Raw genomic sequence first — 9,980 nt, 5'->3', positions numbered from 1 at the left:
TAATTATATGGAAATAAAATGGAATTTTGTATATTGACCTTGTAGCTCACTGAAGTGCTATCTTCAGAGAGGTTGTTTATGGGGGAATACAATTATGCTATTTATAAATACAAACCTCTTTGCTTCTTCCTTATATATTATTTCCCCTAGATATCACTGATATCTAGGATCTCCAGCACAATAGGATAGAATTTGTGAGTAGACATTTTTTTTTTTCATTTTTTATCTTAGGGAATGAGTAATCATTAAATCTTAAAAGATTATGTGTCCAAAGGGCTTCTAGATGCCCTTTACAGACTTAAGGATGTTCTCTTTTATTCTAATTTTGATGAGAATTGTTATAATTAATTAGTGCTAAATTAATTGTTTTTTTCTGCTGCTGGTATAACCATATTTATACTTTATCCTTTTAATATGATGACATATGCCAATTGAATTTTAAATGTAAATTCAATTTTTAATTTCTGGATTATTAGTACATTTGGCTAAATCCTTACTATCATTTGTAAGTACTGATAAATTCAATTTACCAATTTGTTGATATCTCTTGCATTTGTGTTAAATAGGGATAGTGGACTAAAGTTTTCTTTTCTTTTCTTTTTTTTTTTTGCAATGTCACTATTTTTTGACAGAATCATGAAGTCCACATAAAGTAAGCAAAGGAGTGTTTTATGTTACTTTTTCCTTAAATCTTTGGTATACTTCACCAGTGAAAATTGTGCAATCATTTTATTTGTTTTGTGTGTGTGTGTGTGTGTGTGTGTGTGTGTGTGTGTGTATGTGTGTTTGTTATGGTGGTGCTGGTGATTGAACCCAGGGCCTTGTGCATGCAAGGCAAGCACTCTACCAACTGAGCTATATCCCCAGCCCTGTGCAATTGTTTTTGTAGAATGTTTTTGATAATTGATTTAATCCCTTTAAGAGATGTGGGGTTATTTGTTTTTTTCCAATCACATTCAATTTCAATTTTGGTGAGTTGTATATCGTAGGAAATTTGTTCCTTTAATGTAAATTGCTTAATATGTATGCATCAAGTTATTTATAATAATCCCTGTCTTAAGCTTTATAATTTTTTAATGATATCCCCCTTTCATCTAATATTAGTAAGTGTCGCATGTTTATTTTTTTTTGTTGATGTTTAGTCTTTCAAGTGGTTTATCAATTGTACTAATCTTTGCAAAGAAATGTGTTGACTTTTAAACTCATTCTTTAGAGTTTACCTACTTTTTATTTCATTGATTGCTGCTCTTTGTCATTTCTGTTTTCTACCTACTTGGATTTACTCTCCTGGTGTTTTTCTCAACTCCTGTGATTGAAATTTAGATCACTGATTTTAAAACTTCTTCTTTTCTAAAGAATGTAAAATTGAAAATATCTCTGTAAGGGCTGTTATGCATGCATCTCAAATTTGTATATACTTGGTAATTACTACTGTCCAGTTCAAAATATTCTCTAAAGTCTTTTTTATATTCTTTTCCCCCAAAAGTATTATTTTCTGAGTATGTGGGGCTTTTCTAGAAATCCTACTTTTGTTTCATGATCAGAAGACACACTATGTAATACTTGACTATTTTGGGATTTACTGACACTGATTCATCGTCAGCATGTGATCTAGGTTGGTACTTGCTATTATTTGTATCTTTAGTACCTTCCAAAGGCCTATGTGGTAAAACCTAGATCGGTGCTACTGAGAGGTTGCACTAGTTGTTTTGCATTACGGTGACTAAAATACCTGACAAAAACAGTTTAGAAGAAAACTTGTCAGCTCATGACAACCAGAAAATGGTGGGGGGTGTTAAGAGAAGAGGTCATAAGGGAGATAAACCCATCCAGGTCATGCCCCCAGTGACCTACTTCCTCCAAGTAGGTACCACTTCCCAGAAGTCCGCTCAACCATCAATCAGTTAATCCACTAATGAGGTCAGAACCTTCATGATCCAATTATCACCTAAAGGCCCCACCTCTGAACCTTATTTTCAACACATGAATTTTGCGGGGGACATTCCAGATCATAATAGAAATGATAGAACATTTAAGAAGTGAGGCCTAGTGGGAGGTCTTAGGTGGCAGACCCTTGATAGGGTTAGTGAGTTCATGTTACCTCCATCTCTTTCACTTCCTGACCATGAGGGAAGCAGTGTCACTCAGTCACACACTTCTACCATGATGTGCTGCCACAGGTCTAAAGCAAAAAGTCAAACACTAATGGACTGGGACTTCCAAGAATGTGAGTCACTGTGATTGCTCAATGTGCATTTGGAAAGAATGTTTAAAGATTTTGCAGCTTTTGATATCATGATGTATGTATGTTAATTAGATCAGGGTTGTTGACATATTCATATCTCCTCTACCTTGATAAGTTTTTGCGCTATTGTTTTATTGCTTAGGTGGTAGATTAAAATATAAAAATACTCATCTTTGTGGATTCATCTGTTTAACTGTTCTTCCTCATGTACTTTCTGTTATTAGGTATATATACATATTTATTTTTATGTCTTACTGATGCTTATTGCTCCTTTAACATTATAAAATGACCCCCCTTTTCTGGTAATACTCCTTATCTTAAAGATTATTTTTTGATGTGAATATAGCCAGCTGGCTTCCTTTTGATTAATCTTTTCATGGGATAAATACTTCATTTTTGAAATCAGCATACTGCAGTGACACAGCTACATCAATATTTATAGCAGTTTAATTCACAATAGCTAGATTGTGGAACAAACCTAGATGCCCTTGAACAGATGAATGGATAAAGAAACTGTGGTATATATACACAATGGAATATTATTCAGCCATAAAGAAGAATAAAATCGTGACATTTTCAGGTAAATGGATGGAGTTGGAGAATATCATGCTAAGTGAAATAAGCCAATACCAAAAATCCAAAGGCCGAATAATTTCTCTAATAAATGATTGATGATACATACTGAGGGCTGGGGGAGGTGAGGGAAGAATGGAAGAAGGATGTTGTGTAGATGGAAATGAGGGGTGGGAGGGGGAGGGGGAAGAAATAATAATAGAATGAGACAAACATTATTACCCTATGTATATGTATATGTATATGTATGAGGACACAAATGGTATGACTCTACTTCGTGTACAACCAGAGAAATTACACTTACACTCCATTTGTGTACAATGAATAAAAATTTTTTAAAAAATCAACCTCCATCAGCAAAGAAGACAGCCTAAGAAATAAACAAACAAAAAACAAAGAAAACTACAACAATTAAAAAAAATTGCTACCCACCAAAATCCAATAGCTCCTTTTGTCTTTGAAATTTACTCCTGATTGCCAGGATTGGATTTACTTTATAATTCTCAACTTTAGGAAGATTTAAATTTCTTTTGGGCAGATCCTGGTAAGTTCGGCATGACAAATGGAAATCTTGATATATAAATGTAGAATTTTTCTCTTACATCATTTAGTTCCTTTCTTTTGAACCTATAAACTTTAAATGGAAACTAGTCCAATGTTTCTATTATTTTTACTAAAGAGTTCAGTAAAGCAGAACCACAGATAGTGCTTGTATAATTAAAAAATGCATATTTGGGTCAAACAACTAATCTCCAAGCAAAGTGAGCAACTGTTTGCCTGGATTATAATTGGTTTCTGTGATCCATCCATAAATGGCTTCATAATTCCCATCTTTCAAACAATATGTCCATATTTGAAGGGGAGATTCAAGAGTAGGATAATAGGTACACTGTACAAAAAATAAAGCAGTGTGAAAGAAAAAAAAAAAAAACTTCATTTTATTTCATCCTAGGTGTGACTTTAGTGAATCTCCAAGTAATATGCAGTAAAGTCTTGGATTTTTAAACCAACCTGACAATTTTCTCTTTTATAGGAGGGTTTAATCTGCTTAAATTTAGTGAAATTAAAATGGTTAAAATCTATCATCTTGCCATTTATTTTCCATTTTTATATTCTCTTTCTAGTTTTACAATTGATACTTTTTTGCCTTCTTTACACTAAATATTTTGATTTTCATTTTATTATTGACTTTTTAACCCTATTATTCTATTACTATTTTTAGTGATCACTGTAGAACTTATAGTATTTATGTTTATTATTGCATTAATGCATAAAATACAAATAATTTTGCAAATTTTGGTTCCTTTTCTCATATATTCTTTGTGCTATTCCTATGTCTAAATATCTTACAAATTTTACAGAACACTACTATTATTACTGTTGTCTTCATTACTTTGAATAGTCATATAGCTTATAACAAAATTAACTAAGCCTCATGAATCCAATTTCCCCCCAGTACAGAATTTTTAAGAAATTCCTCATCAGTTATAGTATATTTCTCATCTCCCGATTTTACGTACTATACTGTATGATAGTGAATACTACCAGCATTATCAGTGAACAGAACTACTATCAGTGAGGCTAGCATTTGCTTGGAAAAAAGAGTCCTTATTCTCACTATTGGTCATGAAAATTATTTTACTCCAACTGGCATGGATCATCAAAACTAAACTTTCTTTAGTTTTCATTTAATAAAGTTCCCTGATTACTATCACTTTAAAATAGATATGAATATTTAGAATCTGAATGTGTCACAAGTTTCCTCTGATAGATTCCAATTGTCCAGTTGATTTCCCCCCTTGTTTTCCCTTGAGTTCCTTTTATTTTATAAGATATCCTACTAAAATCTGTATTTATTTCATGACTCTTGGAAACTTGATGGATTAACAGTGAAATAGATCAAATCTTCCAGAGACTCTGGAAAGAGAATCATCAGGCTAGTGACCAGTGCTAAATGGATTCATGTGCCAAAGACAATTATTTCTGACATTTCCTAAGTTAGTTTCTTCTCCTTTATTATTTAGCTTGGGAAACTTACATTCTTATTGTTCCATTTCATGAATTGTTGATATCTGGCCCTTCTGGAATTCTGTGTGGACTGGAACACTTATCTATTATAAGAGTATACCAGTTATTTTCCTATTTGCTGTCTGCCCCTTTATGTGTATCCCCCATATTGTCCTGGTCCAACAAAGTGTGTAGTTTTTATATTTTGACCACTGGTAGAAGCTCCTAGAAACATGTCCTTCATGTGACACCCATCTGTAAATGTACTTCTCACCTGTCTGACCACTTGGCTGACGACTGACCTTTCACGTTGATGTCATTTTATTTATTCATTAGACCAGACTTACTGGCACTAAACATAACTATAAGATGCTGTGAATAAAAAATGCATGTAACTTTCCAGATCAATGCATAGCTACCTGATAGTGAGGCAAAGCCACACCAGGGACATTCACTTGGATACGGTATAAGTTAGCCTCATTTCATCTTCACCTGGTCTTTTCTATTACATGTATCACTGGTGTCTTTGGGGGTCAAAATTTTTCTCTTATAAGAACACCAGTCTTATTGGAATATGCCCACCCTAAGGATCTCATTTAATTTAATAGTCTCTTAAAGGGTCTGGTATCAAATATTGTCATATTCTGAGGTAGTAGGGGTTAGGGATTCAACAAATGAACTCTGGGCAGGTTGCAGAGGACACAATTCACCACATAACAGAATTCATTGAACCTAATCAAAATATCAAGTCCTTCTTTCTAAGTCTTAATCCTCAGAGTAACTGTTTTTAGAAGGAGAAAACTTCTGTGGGAAGGAGATGTAGGTAGAGAGTAGAAACTAATTGTCTTTACGATTACACATAAGAATCATATTTATCATGTTTGTCTTTTTTGTTTAATAAAAGAAAAGGCTAAATATCAGGTTCCCATTGTTCACACTGAAAAGAGTGGTGCACATCATTTTTTTTTTTTTGGGGGGGGGTATTCCGGAGTCTGAACCTCATTCTTATGTGGAGAATTGCTTATGAGTTGTAAGAATAAGACAAATCTGCCTTTAACACAGATGTTCAAAATACCTAACGTGCATTAATTCATTTTCTTTGTGCCATAGATATGAGCAGCTTACCTTTTAATTACCTCTGAACTTGCAACTGGGAGGTAATAAATAAATAGGAGAATCTACAGTGGAGAATACATTTTAATACAGATGGGAGTAACATCCACTGCAGCAACTGGGAGTTTCTGGGGGCAGCAGAAGCAGTGTCCAGTGTCAAGTATCAACATATGTCAGCTTTGCAAGCTGCGTCTAGGATTAGACAGCAGCTTGGTGTTCACACTACATGGTTTTGTGGCATGATTTTACCTTTATTCCTTTATTAATGCGTACCTCCTGTTTCAGTCACTTTTCTATTACTATGGTAAAACACCTAAGGAAAACAACTTAAGGGAGGAAATGTGCACTTTGATTCATAGTTTTGGAGGTTTCAGTCCATAGTCAGCCGGCTCCATTCCTTCTTGGCTTGTAAGGTGAGGAAGAACGTTATGTTGGAAGGGCATGTGAATGAAAGATGCTTATCTAATAGTTGCTGAGAAGCAGGAGGTTAAAGGAAAAGGATCTGGGGACAGATTATACTTTTCCAGAGGACACTCTCAGTGATCTACTTCCTGTAGTTAGGTTCCTTCTCCTAACGTTTCTACCACTTTCCAATTATACCATCAGCTATAAATTCATCAATGGTTTAGCCTGCTGATGAGGTTAGAGCCCTCATGATCCAGTCTTCCCAGGAGCCCTAACTCTGAACATTGCAACACTGGAGACCAAGTCCTCAGCGTGTGAGACTTTGGGGGACATTGCAGATCCAACCAATCACACCTCTCTTATTCCCATACACTGAGGTTCAGCCATCTTTCTGGAAATTCTTTCAATTCCTTATTTTCTTAAGTCAGTCGAAGTAATTCTGTATAGCTTAAAAATAAGATTCAACTGTTTAAAGCTTAATCTTATGTTGTTCTGTACTTCAGAGTGGTGGGGGTTTGAAGATGAAGCAAAAGAGGGCATTCTAAGGTTCATAAATTGAGTTTTTAAGCCATTGTAGTGTACAAATATATCAAACAAACCCAAATTCATCCATGGTGTCACAAATGACAGGGTTTGCTCTTCTAAAAGCTGAGTAAAATTCCATTGTATATATGCAACACATTTTTTTAATCCATTCTTCTATTGATGGACACTTTGGCGAATTCCATATTCTGACTGTGGGGAATAATATTGCAATGAACATGAGAGTGCTGTATTAGTCAGCTTTTCATTACTGTGACCAAAATTCCTGACAAAAACAACTGAGAGGAGGGGAAGTTTATTTTGGCTCACAATTTCAGAGGTTCAGTCCACAGTTGGCAAACTCCACTGCTGTGGGCCTGAGATGAAGTAGAACATGATAGCAGAAGGGTGTAGCAGAAGAAAGCTGCTTAGTTCATAGCAGCCAAGAAGCAGAGAGAGAAACTGGCATGTGGTGAGTCAGGACTAAATATAATCCCCCAGGGTATGCTCTCAGTGACCCCCTTCCTCCAGCCACATACCACCTGCCTAACAGTTACCACTCATTAATCCATTCAATTTATTAACCTATCAAATGGATTAATCCACTGATTATGTCACAATTCTTACCATATCTAATCATTTAATCTCTGAACACGGCTACACTAGATATCATGTTTCCAATATGATACTTGAAGGGAAACTTTATTTCCAAATCATAACAAAGTGCTGCTATACCTCCAGGATTTAAATCCCTTTTGATTTATACCCTGAAGGAGGATCACTGGGCACAAGTTGCATGAATTCACTTGTTTGTAAGTATAAGGAAGTTAGATTCATGGTAGAGGAGTAGAGTAACGGTTACCAGTTGCTGGGGAAGGGTGAGAAGGGAGGGATTGAAGAGTTTTTGATCAAAGGTACAACGTTTCAGAAAGACAAGAAGAATAGATTTCTAGATCTATTACAATCAGGATGACTGTAGATAATAATGTCTATTTTAAAATAATATTCAATATTATTATTTCAACCATTTTTCAAAATAATGAAAAGTAAATTTCAAATGTCTCATAAAAAATGACAGATGAGGGAATTGATACATTAACCAGCTTGATTTAATAATTCCACATGAAAGTAAAACATCATATCTCATAAACATACAATAATGATTTGTCAGTAAAAGTAATGATAATAACTGGATGCAGTGCTGCACACCTATAATCCCAGTGACTTGGGAGGCTGAAGTAGGAGGATCTCAAACTTAAAGCCAGCCTCAGAAATTTAGCAAGGCTCTCAAAAATTTAACAAAACCTTGTCTCAAAATAAAAAATGAAAGAAGGACCAGGGATGTGATTTAGTCATTAAGCACCCCTGGGTTTAATCTCTGGTATGTATTTTTTTTTAAAAAGATAATAATAATATAAATTCTTCTAAAAGATTAAAACTAAATAAATACAAATTTTTGGTCACTGAAAAACAAACGTGCATATATGTAATAGAACTTACCATTAAAAAAAGAAAAGTCCAAGCTTTTTTATTCTGTTTTGTAGCTCTGCTGTGACCCAGCTTGTGTCCCATAGGATACTTAAAATGAGCTGTCTTCAGACTGCAGTACATATGCTTCTCAATGTATACAAAAATATTTCCAGGAGATATGTAAGAATAGATAGCATTAAAATAATTCATTTATACACATATGGATATACATAATACAAATACAGATATAGACGCACGCATGCATATATTTATATAGGCATATGTAAAATATAAAAATAAATTTTTCAAAAATGAAGTATTTTAACCACAGATGGTTATCATTATTTCTTTTCACATAGCTTCTTCTCCATTATAAATCTCTTTGTGTCCAGTTCTCCTTATCCAGAAAGTCCCTATTCATATTTTTTGCAAGTCAATTGAATTTGAAGTAACCAAGGTGATTTCGTGATTTGGTTATGGGACAGTTGAATACGTGGAACACAGATACATTTGGTTTAGCTGTAACAGGACATGTTTGTGTTGTATGCAGTCATTTTATTATGCAATACAGTTCTTACATTATTACTCTGAAGTTTCCATTGATCTTTTTCTAGGAATACTTGTGCCACACACTAGGACCTCTCAGCTGGCATTGTGACAGAGAGGTAAAGGCAAGCAGCCATTGTATAATATGAAGTTCATGATAGTGTTTGGCAACAAAAGCATGTGGTTATTGTAGCAGAAAAACACTTTAAACTTATGGGCCCAGGAAATTGTCTTCTAAGGAGAATTTTTCCTATCATCTGATGTGTAAAACTGAGGGAATATTCACCCAGCATTCCTCATCGATGTCCCATCAAAATAGAAACTCTCTTCAGTCAGGAGTACACTTGTTCTGCAGCACAGGCAATTATAATGGACCACATTTTTTTTTTCTTTTTGATGGCAATCATGCAAAATAGAATTTGGCAGAATTCTGCTTTTGTAGGTCACAAATTCATAGAAGCAGGTTAAAAATAGTAAATAGGTCTGCGTGAGGTAATAAATGAAATTGACTTGAGATTCTCCCACCTTACCCACAATTTGCCAATTAATCTAAAATATTTGGACTCTCAGTAATGAGTTGTGAAGTTAAAAGAAGTTCTTCTATACTATCCATCAAAAATTGTTTTGATTAATTATCCAAAAGAAAACATTGTTCTCTTTATATTCTCTCCAAAAGGTAATATTACAAAACTGTTGTCATGTGAAAAGGAGATCAAAGAGTATCAGACAAAAAATGTTGAAAAAACAAATAATACATGTGTCAGGCAGTGAGGAAAAGTATTCTGATGACTTTTCTGGATTTTTTAATGTCCATGGTTATTTCTCAGCTTTACTTTTAAAATATATTGAATAAAAATTGAAGTGTAATATTTCTCCCCATAAAATATAATAGAGTTTTAAAAGTCTGAAAATAGCATATCCCTATAAAATAATTACCATAATCAAAATAGCAAATATTTCCAGAAGACCCAAGTTCTTTTCATGGTCCTTCTCAATCCATTGTCTCTTCCTGTCTTCAGATAATCACTGAGGTACTTTCTTGCAAAGTAAACAACTGACATTAAAATTCAGGGTACCTTTTCTAATATTTAATTAAGTG

This window comes from Sciurus vulgaris (genome assembly GCF_902686455.1).
Source record: "Sciurus vulgaris genome assembly, chromosome: 14".
Taxonomy (NCBI): Eukaryota; Metazoa; Chordata; class Mammalia; order Rodentia; family Sciuridae; genus Sciurus; species Sciurus vulgaris.
The sequence above is the reverse complement of the archived record's forward strand: the minus strand, read 5'-3'. Positions refer to the sequence as shown.